Source organism: Myodes glareolus, chromosome 6, assembly GCF_982192425.1.
Source record: "Myodes glareolus chromosome 6, mMyoGla1.1, whole genome shotgun sequence".
Classification (NCBI taxonomy): Eukaryota; Metazoa; Chordata; class Mammalia; order Rodentia; family Cricetidae; genus Myodes; species Myodes glareolus.
The window spans coordinates 93,292,080-93,314,126 of record NC_142031.1 but is presented as its reverse complement, the minus strand read 5'-3'; the positions used below and the strand labels follow the sequence as shown (position 1 = coordinate 93,314,126).

General features: G+C 37.0%; 1 pseudogene; it reads left to right on the top strand.

Moving 5' to 3' along the window:
* The first annotated feature begins 1,544 nt into the window (after positions 1 to 1,544).
* LOC148121890 (U1 small nuclear ribonucleoprotein C pseudogene) lies at positions 1,545 to 2,066 on the top strand (annotated as a pseudogene).
* Positions 2,067 to 22,047: the final 19,981 nt, after the last annotated feature.

The window sequence follows — 22,047 nt, the reverse complement described above, 5'->3', positions numbered from 1 at the left end:
CACCAACAATGGATGAGTGTTCCCCTCACTCCACATCCTCTCCAGCATAGGCTATCTGACTGCTCTTGGGAATGGTGAGGGAGGAGGAGAGGGAGTGGGGGGAGCGGGAGGGTATTGGGAGGAGGGGAGGAAGTGGAAATTCTTTAAATAAATAAATAAGGAAAAAAATCTACCAAAGAAAATAAAAACAATGACTGACCTAGATGAAATTGCTGAACAGACTGCAAGATTAGTGATGGGGAAATATCAACCTAAGTAATAACAAATGTAGAATCAAGAGGCAAAGACAAACTGAAATTATACTCTCTGATAATCATATTGAACATCTTCTAATTTTAAGTGCCTTGTTTCCATTTAGTGATAGAGAAATAAAGTTGAGAGATTCATGAAAGCAAAAGATATGACAGATATAAATTTTGAGTTTACATAGGATGAGCTCTAACCCATCCTAAGCATTTGTGTCATGCCATCTAGGTCAGTCATTGTTTTTATCTTCTTTGCTGAATTGTTTTAAAGGTGGGAACATTTTATTTTTCAAATTATCTTTTACCCAATTGATAAACTAAACATACCGAAATCTAAAAATCTATATAATAAAAATTTATCCTTAATTTGAGATTAAATTTTTAATAAGAATTTAAAAAAAAAATTCTTAATTGTTGCTAACCGAATCTGCACCACCCTCTCCTGGCATGGTTCGCGAGCTTCCTTGTGGGCTAGGAGCTTGGGGCAAGGGCCTGGGGATTAAACAGAGACAGGACATAAAGAAACCAGGGTCATTTGTCAGGAAATAGTCGAATGCCACTTTATTTAGCTTTCTGCAAAGTTAATATACCTTTGCCCCAGTAAGGAAACTTCCTCCCAGCCAGGGGGTTGAGAGGAACTGGCGCCCTGTGGGTATCTTCCCAGGCAGGGGGCGCAGGACAGTGACAGACAGTGGAGAGGGACCTTGACTCAGTGTGATTCTCCTGGGCAGGTGGGAAATTGCCATACCAAAGATAAAACAAAGCCCTAGGCTAAATCACCAGGCTGGCAGAATGAGCACAGAAGTTAGCAGGAAGCTTATTTGGCTAGCCAAAACAGTCCTTGCAATTTGTACCTCGAAGAGCAGGGGAAAACCCGGGATCCTACACTTAATAAAAAAGAAAGCAAAATGATACAATCTGATGCATACTCAGTACGATATGTTATCTAAATGTGGAATCTTTTCACACAGGTTCATTGTCTTAGTTAGCACTACAATTGCTGGGATAAAACATAACCGAAGCAACTGGGGAGGAAAGGGTTTATTTGACTTATCCTTCTGTATCACTGTTCATCACTGTAGGAAGTCAGGACAGGAACCTAGAGGCAGTAGCTAATGCAGAGGACATTGAGGGGTGTTGCTTACTGGCTTCCTTCTTTTTTTTTATTTTAAAAAAATAAAGTGGAGGTTGGGCACTGGTAGAAACATCTTTAATCCCAGTACTCGGGAGGCAGAACCTGGACTACAGAACATTCAACCACCAAGAACCTACTATAAAGGGCATGGAAGCGGTAGTCAACGGCCTGCGGAGCAACGTGCCTAAGTTTTACGGTGACGACTGTGATAGGTATCTTACCCATGATTCTCCATCTGTGAGAAAGACACACTGCAGCGGTCGGAAGCACAAGGAGAATGTGAAAGACTACTACCAGAAATGGATGGAAGAGCAGGCTCAGAGCCTGATTGACAAAACAACGGCTGCATTTCAACATGGAAAGATGCCTCCAGCTCCATTCTCTGCTCCTCCTTCTGCAGGGGCCATGATGCTGCCTCCCCCCCAGTCTCCCGGGTCCTCCTCGTCCTGGCATGATGTCTGCACCCCACATGAGGCCCTCCCATGATGCCGATGATGGGTCCTCCTCCTCCGGGGATGATGCCTGTGGGACCTGCTCCTGGAATGAAGCCTCCCATGGGTGGCCACATGCCCATGATGACGGCCTCCAATGATGAGACCTCCTGCTCGCCCTATGATGGTGCCCACACTGCCTGGCATGACTCGGCCAGACAGATAAGAGCGGAAAGGTTCTTTTTCGGTTTTGTATTTCTTTTTCTGTTTCAGCAGTTGATCACGGTGCTGAGCCTGGGTGTTTTCTTGTTGCATTACAAGCAAGGCTTCCCCTTTCCTAACAGAATAGTTTGGAGGGTAGAAGTGGGATTAGAAAAAGTGCAGCGCTCACTTGCATTGTGAAATGTGAAAATAAAACTGTCAGCTGTTTGAGTGAAAAAAAAAAGGAACTACTGAAAGACTCCCGAGGGCGTCTTCCTTCAGGAGAGACCCCGTGCCCAAAGATCAGTCAAAAACACGCAGCCGGATGCAAACAGCAAGAGGTTTATTGGATACGCAGGTACCTGGGGCTACAGAGTCTCTCGAAGGACTTGCGCGCCTGCAGGTTGGGGGTGAGGGGTTCTTATAGGAGAGCAAAAAGCGAGGTTTACAGAAGCAAGATGCAGGGTGGTAAATTTTTAACCTAAATAACAATGAGGGGACTACTCAGCGGTTTACTGTTCCTCCTATCCTGCCCCCCCCTTTCCTGGCTGGCGACCAGATGTCTGATTGCACAGCCCCTGACTCGTGAGAGCCCCGCTTTATACGTGACTCAGGCCTCGCAATCCTCTCTTTCTTTGTTTCTATGGCCAGTCCATAAATCCCTGTCTTGCAGCCAGATAAGGCTGTCCTTGCTCTAACCTCAGGTGTCTTTGCTTAGCATTCCGGAGGTCCTGAATTAAGCTTGTTATTTGCTCAGCATTCCGGAGGTCCTGAATTAAGCCTGTTATTTGTTCAGCACTCCGGAGGCCCTGACTAGGCTTGTTATCTGTTCATCCTTTGCAAGAACGGTATGACTGTGGTTAAAGCGAGTTGGGGTCTTTCACTACTATAAACTTTACACAATACAGTGAGCCTTCACACCTACAGAACAACATCATCTTTAAATGAAAACACAAGGAATTTTGAATTTAAACAAAAATAGAGATCAAAAGCTCCACTTAGCTTTGGAGTTGGAGGTCCACGTGCTGCTTTTTGTGGTCAGCCTTTCTTATGCCCCAAGACTGATGCAATGACTTTCTTCCTAGGATTGAGTTTGGGGGGTCTGATGTTTGCATATGGCTATTGCATAGCAGGCCTCTAGATCCAGGTCCCAAGCAAAATTACTTTGTTCCCCAGTGCTAGAGAATTGAGCTGAGGCACTCATGCGCGCACGGGGCTCAATCCCCAGCCCCATTCAGTCAATTCCTGTTGAGCACCTATAAAAATGACAAGACACCCTGGCTTCCTAGGATTTAGTTTCAAAGAAAACAAAAAAGCAACATTTAATTTATTTAATACTTCTCATGTAAGGAGTTAAAGCTGTGTGAAGGATTGAATATATAAGTTAGTAAATTCTGAAACTCCTTAGTTCTCCAGCAACGGTTATGGGTGTGGCCTGGAGAGAGGATGCTGGTAAGGCACTTGGCTGTGTAAGCCTCATGACGTAAGCTTGATCCCTGGAAATCTTGAGTTTCACAGAGTTGTTCTCTGACCTCCACACGTGCACACTTTTTTAAGGTATGAGTTGTATCTGGTGCCGTGTTAGTAAAAACATGCACCTTATTTTCAGCTTTTGACATAGGAGAAGGACAGGCGATGCACTGTTGTCTCATGTTGGAAATTCTGAAGCACCTTCTAGTCTCAGCTCCATGATTCCTGATGTTGCCTAAGTTTCAGGCTGTACTTAAGGTTTAGAAACCATTCAGAAAGACTAATTCAGAACATGAATAATGAGAACTCATTTTAAAAACATGCATAGTATTTTAGAATGATTTCTCCATCCCTGTGGATTAACTTCTTGGTTCATAGTCTTTGATTGAAGGACCCTGTATTTTTCACATGCTCAGGTGTAGAAAGTAAAATCATGTGGACTATAAGTTTAGAGTAACTAGAGGTTGGTTTTGTACTAACCTAGTTGACTAAAGGAATCAAACAAAACCACTCTTTATGATGAGTCTATTACATCTACATAGGAGAACAGCAAGGAATGAATGCTTCTGCTTTGGCACCCAGTGACTAAGTGAAGCTTCACTCTTTCAATTTGTAATGCTGAGGTTATATCCTTGGGCAATACTAGTTCCTAAATATTTAGGTGTGGTATACATGCATTATTTATTTCCTAATAAATGGTTTATTAAATAACGGATTGTTTTAAGAGGTTCACTGACTCTTACATATTCTTTGTAAAAATCTATGTGGCTGGCAAGTCTGGATGTCTCTGCATTTGACTGTGTCTTCTCACTTTACAATGGGCAACTGGATGCTGCTGGAGCTCAGCAAGGGCTGAATGGATGCTCTTCTCCCTAGGCTAAAGTGATCATCAATGAAAGGCTGCTTTAGTACTGCTCACTTGGTTGTAATGAATGGTACTGTATTATTGTAATTGCTTTTTTGTTTTCTTTGAAACTGGCTTCCTTCTCATGCTTCACTAAACCTGCTTTTTTTATATATAGAACCCAGGAACACCAGCCCAGGGTTGGTCCCACCTTTATGGGCAAGGCCCTCTCCCATCAATCACTAATTAAGAAAATGTTCTACAGATTTACCTACAGTTCGATCTTATGGAGGTGTTATTTTCAATTAAGTTTCTCTCCTCGCAGAAATCTTCGGCATGTATGAAGTTGACATAAAAAAAGCCAGAATAATCATAAACACTTGAACTAAATTTTTATCCCACTTTAAAATACAGTTTAAACATTGAAAGTTTTATTTTCAACACATTATTTTCTAATATAATTGCCTTTATTCTCTTATTTGCTATGTTTTGGAAGTTAAGGTTCTATAACAATTTTAACTTGTTTGGATTAAGATTGGAGGCAATAATTCTGCAAATTATATTTAAAATATACCAAAGAGATTGTAGCTCCCTCTGATATAATGAAAACAAATCAATCATTTTCCATCCAGTTTACTTCTTCTTTTTATTCTGTAACTGTTAATTAATCAACACTCAGTTAGAATATGGTGTTAGTACTCTGAATTAGTTAGTATATTCAATATAATCACATGAGTTACATAGAATACTTATATTCCTACTCAAGAAAGTGAGTGGAAAGATAGTCTCTGCAGTTCCTTTTTTGGCTGTGGCTGAGGACTATAGTATATCTTGGATCACTTAGTTACAAACAAGTATAAGGAAGACTGGCTTTCTTATCAATGCATCAGATACTGCATACACTTTTTGCTATAATTTTGAATGCCATATTTGTATATGTTCCTTTGGTTAGAAAACTTCAAGTCCTATCATAGGACCTACACTTTAGAATTACTGTGTTTCATATAAGGTTCAGGCAAAATATTTTCTATTTGCAGGGCGGTGGTGACACATGTCTTTCATGCTAGCACTTGGGAGGAAGAGGCAGTTGAATGTCTGATTTTGAAGGCAACCTCATTTTCAGAGCTAGTTCCAGAACAATCAGAGCTACACAGAGAAACCCTGTCTCCAAAAACCTTAAAACAACAACCAAACAAAAATATTTGCCATCTACTATACAGAGATTAGAAGTCACAAATACTTCTTATAAAAGGCCAGATGCAAATATTTTCACTTTGTTAGCTCACAGTTTCTGTTGTATTAGCTTATTTTGCTGTTATAGAATATAGCTATAGGAATGAAGTAACCTATGTAGCTGTATTTCAAGAGAAGTTTATTTACTGTTACGGGAAGGGAAGGCAGGATTAAAAATATATTCGCCCACAGACTGTAGTTTATCAACGCTCCCTTTGCATGATGATAAAGAACACAACTGTAAGAGAAGTAAGCCACTTTACTAATTGAATGTTCTACTTACTGAAATTCAAAGTTTCATATATAAAAGAAAATAGATTGAGTATTCTTATTTTAACTATGACCGGTTGATACTGTAGATAGAGTATTTAATCCAAAATGCTGCTCAAAATGTAGGGACCTGAGAATAAGGTCCCTGTTTTTCCTTTGCTTGTATGTAGTCTATCATTATATAATAATTTTTAGTATTTTTAAAATCAATATTCTGTTTCTATTATTTCTTCCTCAGAATGCTATTTCTTTTGTTGTTTTTTCTTACTTTCATAGATGTTATTTTTCTGGAAATACAACTTTATTAAATGAATCTAAGATTACGTTTCATGCCTTGGAAAATCATTTCTTCTAACAATTTAATATCATTGCAGGTTTTTTTCTTTTACAATATTGGCTAATCTGCCAAGCCAAAGCATTCAAGAATCTTGTTATGTCTTCCTCAAGAATGTGTGTACTGACTATAATTTCTCTGACTGAAAAAGGTGGGGGTTATTCTTTCAGATGGGATTGGATCTCAGATTTATTCATTATTATACTGAATTTCATATTTTGGCACATCAAATTCCATGCTAATGTTTCATTCTCTCTCATACACTTATAGTAGCTCTGTTGATGCCTTCAGTATATCATTTCTCCTTCTATTTCTAGATATTATGACTTTTCCTTAGATTTCTGAAACCATCACTATAGTTTATAAGAAGCATGAAATTATCCATTTTGGGTCTGTGCACCTCTAGAATGTAAACGCTGCTGCTGAACTACAAAGTCTGAGACGAAAATGTCTAAGCAATAACGCGTGAAGACTGCAGCATTTTGATTGCATTGGATGACATAGGTCTCAGGAAATTTCTATGTTAGTCCAATAAATTTCTACCAATAATTTCATTCAATTAATAGTTTAGTGTTGCATTAAATAAATACCAATTTACTTTATTTAATTTCAATGTAAAATCGCTTGCTCTGAACATAATAAATAAAAATTGCTCATGGTCATTATGTCACTGCAAAATTAACACTAACTATGTAAAGCTATTAACCAAACAGTTCCAACTATTGATTTATTGGTATAGACCTATTTTAAAGTACATAAGATATGATTAGTAGTGTTTACAGTAAAGAGTAAAATTAATATTTTTAGCTAGAACTTTGAGCTTCTGTTTCCTGTAGCTTACAAGACTAGATGTACTAATGAAACTTTTTATTAAAACAACTTAAAATATTGGATGCAATTTAAACATTATTTTAAAAGCATCATTTAACTGGCAAGAAAGGAACAATATTCCAAGGCCAAACACTAACTGAGAACTGGACTTGAAAGAAATAAGTGGAGCTCTGAAGAGGCATTTTTCCTGTGAGCATTTCCATCCTAAGTAGCTTTGACTTAGACTTTGTACCCACTGGGAAATGGACCTTTAGTGCGAAATGCTCTTCATAGAAGTGGGATTACATCAGCTTAATCTCTCAATTTATGGGTGAAGCAAAAAATACCCTCAACTCTACATTCATAAACATGTCCTGAAAGTAGAAATGAAACAAGAGAAAGCTTAGGAGGAGTGGGCAGGAGTTTAATACAAAGAGAATGTTTTATTTTTTATGCAGCTTTCTCTTTCAAATTAATAGGACAAAAGTGACCTACAGAAATGGTGTGGGGGAGAGTCAAGAATTAGATTTCAGGAGCTTAGACTCCTCATGTTTTCTGTTATCTGCTGGGAAAATAGTGCAAATCCATACAATGCAATTGACCTGCCAGACAAGGGTCAAAATGCAATATCGTATAAATATCTGAGTATTATTATCGGTCTCATAGTGTTTGCAAGTGGGATATAAAGAGGAAATGTAAACATTAAATTAAGCAGGAAAAAAATCCACAAACAAAAACTACAAAATAACTATATTTATTAAATGCATAAATAAGTAAAGTTAATCAAATTATATATGTTTTATATATGTGTATGTATGTTCAAAAAGTATTAATTCTTTTACAAAGAAAAGAAATAGAAATAAAAAGTCAAGGAAAAGAATAAATTATATCCATATCCTCAATTATTGTAATTATGTCCACGTTATAAGACCATTCATTCTTCAGTTCTCTCAAGACCCAAACCATAGAAAAATGATGGGAATTCAGCTCATATAAATAAGAATGAAGACATGAAGAATCCAGTGATAAGTCAGGCATTTTCAACAATTCTGAGAAAAGAATTGTGGTAGTTTGAATACGAATGGCACCCACAGGCTCATATATTTGAATGCCTCATCACCAGGGGTACCACCCATTTCAGAAGGCTTAGGAGGTATGCTTTCTTGGACTAGGTGTGGCCTTGTTGGGGGAAGTGTCTCACTAGACATGGGTTTGGGGACTTTGAAAAGGCCAGCATTGCTCTTTCTCTTGGACTGAGGATCGGGATATAGCTCTTAACTACTGCTCCATAAAATGCTGCTATTCTGTCTGCCATAATGATAATGGCCTAAGCCTCTGAAACTGTAAGCAACCACCAATTAGATGCTTTCTTTGATTGATTGCTGGGATCATGGTGTCTCTTCATAGCAATAGAACACTGAATAAGGCAAGCACTAAGTACTCAAAGACTCAAAACACTGAACTCCTGGAGAGCAAAACACTGAACCCCAGAAGAGAAGTTGGGAGAGGCCAGTATGGGCATAGGACTAAAGTCAAAATTGGTGTTGTTCATTCCAAGTTATTTGGCATATCAAAGCTGTAGTGCAGCTTCGATGGCTGTGAAGGAAGAACAGAAATTAGGAGAGGTGACTTATCTGATCAAAGCCTCTTGAAAATCAGAGTTCCATCTCGGAACCCTACAAGTCAGAAGGACATCCACACATACACCATGGTGTGTGTGCAACGTCTTACCTCAGATAGTTAACTTTGACAAAGAAAGCAAAGTGTCCTGAAAAATGTCTCAGATTGGATTTTTCTTTAGACAGAAGACTGGTATAAATGGCTATAGATTTTGGTTACCCTTATCAGAAGATTCATTTATATGGCTTACACACTTGAATTTTTGTTTACATACACATCCAGAGGCAATTAAATATTTACAGCGTTTACAAGAGTCATGCTCAGATTCTTGATCTGGATCCATTCATACTGTGGTAGGCAGCTCAGAGGGACTTAACGCTCACATAGAAGATTCAATGCATGTATTCAAGAACTGTAAATTATGATTAGGAAATGTAAACCTCACTTCATCACAGATTCCCCAGTCTAGTGCATGCTTCCTAAATTTGGAGCACTTTTGCAAAATCTCATTAGAATTGATGCCATAAAGTATCTTATATCTACATAAGTTCATAGTAAACTACAAAGAAAAAAAACAAAAGATAAATACACAGTGACTGTGTCAACAAGTGCAGTTTCTCAGCGTTCAGTTGCCTATATGAAATGTTAAAATATTTATGTTAGTTTATAAATAATTAAGGATTACAATCATGTAGAGGGAGTCTGCAGAAGTCACAATAAGATTTCAAAGCAGGCAAACCTAAAAGACAAGGACTCAGACTCAATAGGAATTTATGAGCTATTCAGTATTTGCCTTATCTGAAAATCTGAATGAACACATGACAGAGAAAGCATTCCTTTAGCAAGTGGGGACATCAAATGACTTATATGTAATCTGGAAGCATTATTGTGGCAAGAAGAGGATACTTACAGTTTATACCCAACTAAGGTTTTAAAGTAGATCACACACATCATGTTGCTATTCATGCAGCCATGAAGAATGAGCATACAAAATAAAGACATTTTTAATTCTGGGCGAGTGTGAAATCTGGGGGACTATGTCAATTCTAACTAGGTTACTAGTTTCAGTATTTCTTAAAAATAATAGTTATCCCTTTCCTTATTATAACTATCCTTAATTCATTATTTTTTCAATGCATATCAATGTACTCCCAGTTATCTATTTTGCGAAGTTGAGATGTTAGCTTAGAAAAGATATTAAAACTTTATTATATATGTTATCAGGTATCCAGTAACTCCTTAAAATGAAAGCCAAGGAAAGTTAATTTATTTACACTATATTTCTTCCATAGACATTCAATGTTTAATATTTACATTGCATTTTTCTCCAAGTGTTCTTCAATACTGGTAAATTAACCTTTAAGTTATTTCTCATTTTTGGAACTATATATTTTATTTTTGATTCATGAAATATGGTTAACATTATTTCTTGTCTATTTTCTATAAATAGTCTAATTTTTCCACATCTTAATCACCAACTTTGTTATCATCATCTATGAATTATACTGTCATATTAAACAACATGTATAATGTCAAGATGAGAATAGTAATATTACACTTAAATAAACAAAAAGATATGCATCTGTTTTTCTTTAAGAAAAGTCTAGAGATGGGCAGTCCTTGGGTTCCATATCACTCTTACAAGAGTTCCTGCTTTTGCTATTGTTATGGTGCAAGGATGCCATATTTCATAGAGTTCTATTCCAAGATAATAAATATAATTCCCTATATTAAAGAAGTATGACACACAGGAATACAATCAGAGTGAGTTGAAGGGATTAAGCTATATATTTTATGGCACTCTGAAGATTCACTATTTTCACTTGTGTTGTACTCTCAGGCAGTTGTAGACAAAGGCAGAAATGTCGTATATATAGCAAAACATGATGATATGTTAGTGAGTAATATAATGATAGTAGAAAAGAATAAAATTTTGAGGCAAAATCCCCACCATTCCTTAAGCCAAAAATCATCATTATCAGCAATTTTGATTGTCCTGACGACATATTGCTAAATGTAAGAAGCCAATCACTGAAGCAGAAACATTGCTTGATTCCACCTATCTGAGGAATTCAAAATGTTCAAATTCTTGAATGTAGAGAAGAACTATGTTTTCCAGGCTGAAAAGACGAAGACACGGGGAAGTATTAGTTATATACTACTGATGTCAGCTACATAAGCTGTGCACATTCTGGAGATTCAACACATAATATGGTATCCTGTAGGTAAGAATATACTCTCTCTATATATTAAACTGTGATGAGGATAATGTTAACAAAGAAGAGAATAATCTTTTAAGGTAATTAATTAATGAAATTGCTATATATGTGTCCATTCCGAAAGTAATCAAGATATGTGTGTGTGTGTAGATATATACATATATGTATATTTCACACATACACACATATATCACTTTAGATTAATATAATACTGGAACAATGTTTGCAAAAAATCAACCTTCAAAAATATGTTTACATAAGAAATAAAGGATTTTATAACCAGGTATCTTAGACAATACTTGTCTCAGAATTCAAGAGGCAGAGATGAGAGGATTCCATGAGTTCAAGGTCAACCTGGAATACCTAAAATATTTCAGGTCAGCTTAAGCAACGCTGTGAGCTTTTTTATTTAAAAGAAAAATAAATCAAGTTTTAAAAAAAAGAAAACATAATGGGTGCTGAGTAGCTTTTTTATTTTGCCTATTAGTCAGACTCTAAGTATATATTCGTGGTACTGAAATATATGACTTATCCTAAGTATTCAAATAGTAAAAAAAAAATCTAAAGATAGACTAAAGATAGATAGATGATGATAAGGGCATTAGTTTCCTTTCAAATACTTCATATCAGAAAAATAAATGCACATGTTTTAAAGTTCTGTTCAAGTCTTGAGTAGGTGTTCTCTGCCTGAAGGTGTAATATCAATGGGAAGTGACTGAAGCAGCAAGTGACAACCAGCAATAAGCATAGGGTTCTCAGAATTGCAAAAGTGTTGAGTACTATTGCCTATATATTTAAAACAAACTGAAACTCCACAATATTTTAGCATTGATAAATAGCCAAATTGGAAGTTAAAATATAAATTGGTTAAATTGTTGCTAATATGAAAAACAGGCTTTCTTCAGAGATGGTAACAAATGACAAAGAAAATTATCTATTGTAAAGATCTTGGGTGTGCTCGGATGAAATCACAGCAAAAATGTTCATCTGCCTTGATTTGTTGTTTCAATAACCACAGCATCAAATCTCTATGCTGTTCAAGGTAATGTGTGTGTGGGGGGGGGAATTTTATTGCAACATATGTGATTATATATAATCATATATGCCTATATGTTTAATATAAATACATATTTCCTTAAAAATGGAAGGAGGAAAATTATATGATTCTGTCATATGTGTGAGTGGGTAGATAGGTTTTGAACACACACATTTATATAGTGAAATAATTATTCAAATTAAGTATTATAAGTTAGTCAAGTGCTGCATAGCTGCTATGGTGAAGGAGGTCCTTCTGTTTGTGTGTTGTTTTCATTGGTTAATCAATAAACCCCCAAGGTCCAAATGAAGAGCAAAAGGAAGGAGAACATGAAGAAGGAAGTCAGGACCGCGAAGGGTGTGTTCACCCACTGATACAAGGGGTCTGATCCAATGAGAGTTCACCAAGGCCAGCTGGACTGGGACTGAACGAGCATGTAATCAAACCGGATTCTCTGCATGTGGCTGACATGGGGGCTGACTGAGAAGCCATTGACAATGGCGCTGGGTCTTTTTTCGTCTGCATGTACTGGCTTTTGGGGATCATTGTCTGTTTGGATGCTCACCTTCCTGGACCTGGAGGGATGGGGGAGGAACTTGGACTTCCCACAGGGCAGGAAACCCTGACTGTTCTTGGGAATGGTGAGGGAGGAAGAGAGGGAGTGGGGGGAGCGGGAGGGTATTGGGAGGAGGGGAGGAAGTGAAAATTCTTTAAATAAATAAATAAGGGGGGAAAAAAACCACTTGGCCCGATAGGGCAGAACTTAGGTATGTGGAGAAGACAGAACTGAATTCTGGGAGGAAGAAAGCAGAGTCAGAGAGATGCCATGGAGCTGCCAGGTCAGACATGCTGAGTCTTTCCCGGTAAGCCATGACCTCGTGGTGACATACAGATTATTAGAAATGGGTTAAATCAAGATGGGAGAGTTAGCCAATAAGAGGCTAGAGATAATGGGTCAGGCAGTAATTTAATTAATACAATTTCTGTGTGGTTATTTCAGGTGTAAGCAAGCCGGGTGGCCGGGATGAACAAAGGGCCTGCACTCCCTGTTACACTGCTATATGTAAGAGCAGAGTGTAAAACTACCTCATCACATGATTAAAGATAATCTAAAGGAGTTGAAAAGACATTAGTCAGTATCAAAAATGAAGCTTGTTTTTCATTCAACAAAACAATATAATTAGGCTTTCATCTTATTACTTTTTAAGAATAAAGTTTAATCACATATGCGTTTGACCGATTTTCAGAAGGAAATATCTTTAATCTACCTATGCAGTAATTTTTCTTTCTTTTGTTTACCTTCCTTCTGTCCAAACATTTGTTCTTTTATTCTTTATTTTGGGATTTTGAGGTAGGTTTTTGCCATGTAACCCTGTTAACTTGATATTTAGACCAGTCTGGCTTCAAACTTGTGGTTGTCCTCCCGTTTCAGTCTCCCCTGTGCTTGGATTGCAGGTGCGATAGACCATGTTTGACTTTCATTTTGTTTATATATTTTTGTGGAAGAAGATGATTGCCATGTTGCATCCACAATCAGGAAACAGAGAATGATGGTTACTGATACTCAGCTCACTTTCTCCTTTCTATTCAGTTTGGGGCCTCAACCAATGGAACTATAACACACACACGGTCAGGATGGGACTTTCCTTATCTATTAAACAGTCATTGAAGACCCCCATAAATACATCCAGATCTGTGTTTCCATGGTAGTTCTAAATTCTGTCATATGGATGACAAAGATTAACAGTCACAACCCCCTGTTACCTGTGTCCATTCTGTCACTTTTCATGCACATCACTGCACACTCATTCAACCACAGCAATATGCACCAGCATTCGAGCTACATGTAAACAGTTGGTGCTACGGTAGGGATGTAGCACAAGTGACATTTGTGAAGATTGTCTTCTCATTCTTGATATAAAAACATTGAAGGTGTTTGCCTTTGGGGATCTTGATTATCTCATGCTATAATGCTGCAGTAACGATGAGCAAGTGGCACATTTAAGAAGAGTGAAGGATTTATTGTTGACAATAAAAGAAAGAAAAATGAAAGGCTGCTGAACTATCATATAGGAAAAAATCCCATTCTTTTGCTCTTTTATTGTTAGAGAAGTTGCAGTAAATCTTCACACTGGCTACCATCCTATTTCATTTTACTGTCACTATCATCACTTTTACTGGGGAATGTTTTATGGAGCACTTTAGCCCTCAAATCTCTCTCTCTCTCTCTCTCTCTCTCTCTCTCTCTCTCTCTCTCTCTCTCTTTCTCTCTCTCCCACTCTATCACATGCATGCACGCATGCACCCATGTGCGTGCACACACACACACACACACACACACACACACACACACTTTCTCTATCTCTTTCTTTTGCAAAGCACTTGCAGTAACATTATGGAATCAATCTAACCTTTTGATGTTTGGACACTAAAATGGCTGAAAGACACTTAAGCACATTCTTAACATCCTTAGCCATCAGAGAAATGTGAATTAAAAACAACTCTGAGATTCCATCTTACACCTGTAAGAAAGGCCAAGATCAAAAACACTGATGACAATTTTTTCTGGAGAGGATGTGGGGTAAAAGCAACACTCCTCCATTGCTTGTGGGAGTGCAAATTGGTATAGCCACTTTGAATTTAAGTACGACGTTTTCTCAGAAAATTGGGAAACAACCTAATCAAGACCCAGCAACATCACTTTTGGGTATATACCCAAAGGATGCTCAACATACCACACGGATATATGTCCAACTGTGTTCACAATAGCATTATTTGTAATAGCAAAAAACCTGGAAACAACCTAAATATCATTCGACCAAAGAATGTATAAGAAAAATGTGGTACATTTACACAATGGAGTACTACACTGTAGAAAAATCACGACATTTTGAAATTTGTGGACTAAGGGATGAATCTAGAAGACATTATATTGAATGAGGTAACTGAGACCCAGAAAGACAAGAAAAACCAGCCTACAATTCATAATCCCAGAAACCTAGACAATAAAGAGTACCGTAAGAGAGACATACATGGATTTAATCTACATGGAAGTAGAAAAAGACGAGATCTCCTGAGTAAATTGGAAACATAGAGACCTTGAGAGAGAATAGAATGGGAGGGAGAGGTAGAGAGGAGAGCAGAGAAAAATATATATCACAAGAAAAGAATTTTTTAAAAAGAGAAAGAGTATCTGTTCATCCATCGCAACAGCAGGGTGATAACCAAATCCTTTCTTTTAACATTTTACTTACATTTTAGGGTATTTCCCTCAATTCTATTATAATGAAATTTTCCTTAAGAATGTGTTTATCACAAGTCAGTGGGGCACGTGCCTTTAATCCCAGCACGTGCAGAAGCAGAGTCAAGCAGATCTCTATGAGTTCAAGACCAGCCTGGTCTATAGAATGATCTCCAGCCTAGCCAGAGCTACACAGAGAAATCCTGTCACAAAAAAAAACCAAGAGAGAGAAAGAATGCATTTATCAAAATATTTTTTAAAAAATGATCTAAGCGCTTCTTCATCACCTTTTAATGATTCAGTGGCAACAAAAGAACATGTCTAATCACCGTGGAGCCATGCCTGACATTAAACACCACTTGACTTATGAAAGAAGAACGGGTAGAATTCTCTGCACTCTATCTTCCTCACTCTGATTTTATGCGTACATTTCACAATATGTTCTGCCACTCCACCATGTGTTGTAGAGAAAGTTTCGACACGTTTTTGACAAACATACCCCCTATATCAACTTTCATGTCCTCCTTGTCTTCATCAGAGTAAGCTGTACCTGCTCTTTTCTAAGAGTTGTGCCTTTATTGGCCATATGCTCTCAGGGTCAAGGCATATGTGCTTGATATGAAATAGGAACTCAATGAATGTTGTTGTGGGAATAAGTGACTATTGGATGAGTGCTATTAGGCATTTAGATGTTTTATATGCAACTGTGAACAACCTTATGAATGGTAGAAGAAATATATTTAAATATATGAAAACACAGTGCCTTCAGAGGGGTTTTATTTTAATTAGCTGATTGTAAACATCTCAGAGGGCGAACACGTGCATCCTCTATGGCAACTGTAGCCTGTGTTTTGAATGTATCTGGAAGCCTAAGTCAATAAACCTTCCTCAGAAGAAAGTTGCAATAACTTCTTTACACATTGCAGTTAATCCCTGCACTGTTTTACCAGAGTTGTCTAGTTGCTTATGAGACTATTTAATCCACACAGAATATTTCCTGTCTGGTTCTTGGTAAGATATTGCTTACATGAAAAATATTTACTATTTTAATCTGTGTGTGCATTTGTACGTATTTGTGTGTGTGTGTGTGCATGTGTACGTGTGTGTGTGTTTGTATATATGCATACAACATGAATGAAGACACCTGAGGAGACCTAAGGCATCAGATTGCATTGGAACTAGAGTTATAGATACTTTGCAGTAGCAGTATGTATTTCTAACTGTTGAGTCATCTCTCCAGCCCCAATATTGCTAAATCTTTTATCAGAGGAAATAAACAAGTACATGCGTAGGAGGGAGGCAGATGCAAATATATTGCATTGATGAATTTATAGGCTTAGAAAATTATTGTGACAACCCTATTCAAAACTCCAATCTCTATTTTTCATTCATCACTTTTATACTCCAAACCCTCCAATGCAATATTCTGCCCCTACTTCCCACAATGTGGGAAATTAATCGTTGTTATCATCTGTTCGAAGATGTCTTCAATCCTTCATTTCTTAGCGCCTCATTCCTACCTTCATCTCCTAAGTCATTAGGCTGTGTTAGAACTCAACTATTTTCTTCAGACCCCACATATTAATTAATTTTTGTCACTGTTAAATGATGTCAAAGTATTGTGGTTCACAATAGTGATCCCGGCATGGATGAAGCTGAGGAAGGAGGATAAATCAAAGCTCAAGGTCAGCCTGAGCTACAGAGTGAGATTCTTCCCAAAGAAATGAAAATAAAAACAAATCTATCCCACAGACAAGGGACTTTTAAAATAAGAAATCTTTGTTTTGGCTCATAATCTGGAGTGTCCAGTTCACGGTCACTTGATCCAGTAGTTTTGGTGTTTCTATGTGACAGCATGCATCACAGGACAAGGGTAGAGAAGGCTGTGGGACTTTTGCTACCAAGGAAGGAGAAAGAGAAAGGAGCCAAGTTACCAGGGTCTTTTTCAGTGATAACCTCACCAATGATACAATTTCCTTCTTCTGAGTCACTTTCCCAAAGGCTCAGCCACAGGCTTCTCACCAAGACCTAGTACATGTACACACTCCAAGTCGAGTCTGTAGCCTGCCACCATTGCTAATTCCAGGGCTCTCATGGTCTACTAAATTTATTACTTCTGCTGCTCATCCAGTCTCTGAAAATACATGAATCTATGCTCCCTGACATATGACAAGATTTATCAGAGATAACATTTGAATCTATAAAATGAAGTCACATATAATTTTGTTATAAAATATATTCATTCAAATGATATATGCATTTTCATAACTTAACTATAAATATTTGTTTAAACTTTGACCTAAGATAGAATACTCTACCACAATTGAAAAACCTGGAAGGCATGAATCAGTAGAAATTTCTATGGTTTCAGAGTATAGAGCACTCTTCACGGCAAAGCAAACATTCAGGCACACAGTCATTTTTCATGTTTTGAATAGTCTGCCTGGGGCACTGTTTGGGGTTGGCTGAACCCTTTTGGCCACTACTTTTTGTAGTGGTTCTGTGCATTTAAAATTGAAACACAGAGAGCATGACTGAAAAGAAATTAAAGGTGAGACATTTGAAGAAATGAAATAGTAGATGTAGTCCGTGACCCAGGGTACCTTTACTGTAAAAAGAAGAATATACAGGAATTAGGAAACATGGCTGATGGGGTCGAGGGCACTGTCAACATCCCTATGTGTTAAACATATTTGCTCAAGCAAAGATGAAATGTGACAGCTGCTGCATGAACTAATCCTTAATCCAGAGCCTATGTGCAGGAAGATTGAGTCACCATCAGCCAGTGACCGCCTATGCATGAACAGTAGCCCATCCAGCTGTCCAGAACTCTGCTGCATGCCTCAAGCTTGTAAAAGACAAAATTTATTCCAAATGGTGAAACAGTTTAAAACTTAACCTTAGTGTCTACTGAATAGAACTGCTTACCCTTTTAAAATTACTCATCTGGGTTGTCGTTTGAGACACACTCCACAGAGAAGCTGATTCCTGTGTCTTCTCTTCCAAATGCTGGCTTGGATTACAAAACACCTTCCTCAAATTCAGAATTACCTGTTGCATCGAAAGTGAATTAATTTCATGGACCTGGTCTCTTTAAGATTATGCTTGTGGGATTTTTGTAAGAAATTTGGATTCTTTGTTGTGCTTTAGATGTACATCAAATCTTCAATTCTAGTGAATTTAGGAATTATTATTTGAAAGATCACAAGTTCTCAATTCTCAAGTCATTTGACTTTTATTCTTTATTTGTATGTGTGCCTGTAAGGATTTATATGCATAACATGTACAGTGACAATATAGGCCAGAAGATGGCGCTAGTTCACCTCTGTAACTACATTTACAGGCAGCACTGAGCAGCCCAGTGCAGATACTAGGAACTGAACTCAAGACCTGTGGAAGAGCAGTCAGCACTGAGAAACAATATCTGTGGCCCCATCTCTAGCAATTATTGTTTACAAGTTTGCTAGAATAAGAAACAAGGACCACACCACTTTTTTAAGCGCATTTTCTTCCCTTGACTCCATGGAATGTGACTGTTTCTCATACAGATTCTGACTTTCCTCTGTGGCCCATGAAGCAATGGTCAAAACACCCACATTGAAGTAGTCTTCAACTCAGCATACTTCAATCTTATTTTGCTCAGCTCTGGTGAAAACTAAACTCACCATTATGCACAACTACCCCCCATATTAGACCCCAATGACTTTCTGACCACTTTCTTCCTACTCTTCCCATATACATTCCTATGTGCCTTTGTGATGACTGTTTCCTATGTCTGAAATGATTGCATTTCCACAAGTGGTCATACTATTGTCCCCTTCTTAATGACCTCATATAAATGACATTTTTTTTTCTGTCTGCTTGTTTAAGATTTTATTCCTTTTCTTTTCAAGCTTGCTACTTCTCTTCATTACTTGCTAATTTAGCAAATGTATATTTTATTTCCTTTTCTCATCATTTAGTGTAACATTCATAATGTTGATGCTGTGTCTTCGTAACTTCATTCTCATCTAACAATGTAGAAAATCTCAGTGAAAATGTGTTGGGTGTGTGTAACTGAGTAGTTAGAAAAAGTTTCTTTCAACTTAGCCCTGTTTCTCACCTCCCTTTTCTATGCCTGTGACTTTGAATATCTAACTCTTGTTTCCAGAATGACTGCCTACCTTCTCTACTCTTTTCAGTTTAACAACTATCCAGGAATCATCAACGTCTCTATGAGGCAATTCCTGCTGTTACTATACCTTCCTCAGAATGCTGCATACCTTCTGTTACCCCACACCAGTTATTGCTGGCATTAGCAGCTTGTTTGTCTCTTTCATAGCCTTAAGCTTACTGAGAAGCTTTAAAGAGTAGATAAAAACCACAATACCAGAGACATTTTACCCTCAGGTTTATTTGTGTTGAAAATGATAATATATATGCTAAAATATTTGAATGTCAAAACAACTATAGAGTTTGGAAAAGAGAAACAAGTAAGAGGGAGAAATAGGAAGGAAGAATGACAGAGAAACATTAGCATGAATCTTCACTTCTTGGCACACAAAATTGCTCATTCTTAGTTGTTCCTCCATTAATTCACCAAGAATTCCCTTGTGGTCTGCTCATGACTGGATACACTTCTAGGAGATGGAAATAAAATGGATAATAAATATATTCCCAGATCCCCATGAGACTCAGAGGTGAATAGAAACAGTGTCTGGTCAGAAGTAGGTTTTAGAAGTGCATACTCATTTTTGTACTTTATTAAAAATAATTACCTTTTAAAATCTCTTCATTCCTAGTAAGATAAATTGGCAAATAGAATTGTTTCATTTAATGCAAATTTGTCAAAAACATATTATCATAAATAATAATAGTGATTATAGATTTTCTAAGACTAGGCAAAGTCTCACAGTAATTGACAATATATTCAATGTAGCTTATATATGTGTTATTAAATAGGTTCAGATACATTTAAATGAAAGAATCCTGACTTAGTAAGATGTGCTTTATACACACACATTAAAATTTAATTTTAAATTTTGTAAAACATTAACAAATATCAATTAATTGGTTAGTTAATTCTAGGAGTTTTATGACAGGGGTCTCAAGAAGGGACAAAAAAGCCTTTCTCCTCTCTTGCAATTTTATTCTGTCTTAAAGAATAATAAAATAGAGGAAAAGATAAAAGTACTGTTATAGCTGACAACTATAATTTCTCAGTTCTATGAGAAAGTCAAATGGGAGTAGCAAAGAAAGAGAAACCAAGAAAGTAACCCAGGTGTGTATATACTGAAAATAATAGAGGGAGATGCTGGTTACAGAGAAGGGACTTACATATTTCATAGAAACACAGTGTTTGCTTGACAAAGTGCCAGTGAAGAGAGAGACATGGAGCAACTGGATGAGAACACGCATGTGAATGTGTATCCACATGGGTGTTCCCCTCTACTTCTTGTGTGAATTTCTAGTAACCTTATCCAGCTGAGTGGAGTTCATATTATTTTACTCCAAATTAATAGTCTGCTATCTCTTAAAAAAACGTCCATTGATGTTCCCCCCTTTGTTATTAAATGAAATTACTGAAATTCATAAAACGTCAGCATCCTTTATTTATAGCACTTTTACAGTGATGCTGGGAGTAGGAAGTGTGCCATGGGAACTAATGTTCTGGGTGTGAGATACCTTGCTCTTTCTAGTTATCATCATTGAGTACCTCCCTGTGTGTTGCCTGAGGACTGTGTGATCGACCTGTTTTCTAGGCCATCATCCAGAATTCTCTCTTTTCTCTGCCATCCCTTGTAGCTGTTACAACCCTTCACAAACCTTCTTTGTGGAGATTCTATTCACTATTTACTTCTGTCATTAAGGACACATTCAGACTTTTGTTCAAGCCCAAAGGTATACTTATATCTTTTCTAAAGATACAGAAGACAGTTGAATTTCAGACAGCCACTGAAATCTAGTAACACTTAAAATCATTTCTGAAAGACCTGCTAAGTGCATTAAACATAAGATTCATACATAGCAAAAGCACACCATAAACTATAACTATATATTCCCACACAATTCAAAGTGCACAATTATTTTTTAGGTATAATGGGTTTCAAGTAATTAACAGTTTTGCCATAGAATTGCAGTAGCTTTGCTTCCTGTTTAACTCTCCTTTTCTTTTCCACTGTCTTCTACCAGTTGATAGCTAAGCATAAATAAAAAACTACAGTATTACAGAAACCTCAGGTTAGTTGCATGTAGAGAATGGCTACTGGATGTCTCTGTTAGTTATTTTTCATTCGTCCTCTACCTGGGATTTTTTTATATAATAAGGTTATATCAGGATACTCATTTTTATGACAATAATTACTATGCTAGTTGAAGAAGACAATTCATATCTCTGTAAACATGCTAATAGTATTCAATAAAGGGAGATGAGTATAAGAGAATTATATTATGATACATATGTTCTTAGTGTCTTATACTTTGCTTTTTATATTAATTTTAACATTTATGTAATGACAATATTTAAATGAATGTTACCATAATGACAGATACTCTTCTGAGTGTCTTACATAGATATTTCCCTTTCAAAGCTAAGATAATAATTCAAATAAAAGTTAAATTGAGGCATATGACAAGCTTCAAGTTTAGCAAAGCTTAATTTTAAATTCAGTTAATCCATATCCTGCCAGTTCATGATATTATATAATATGTAAAGATAAAGAAAAGAGCACAACACAGGATTTGTGACTATGAATTGTATTATCTACTCATAGTCAAAGGATTAGACAGGGTTTTCCAAGGAACAGAGCCCTCACTCTAGCTGGCACTTTTATCTTATGCTGAGGCATCCCGATAATGGTGTTAGAACCTAATTTAAGAATTCCAAAGTTGGACTGAGATTAGTAACTCTCTAGGAATTTTCTCCAACTCCAGCACCATTGTGGGAATGCCTCAGCATAAAATAAAAGTGCCAGCTAGA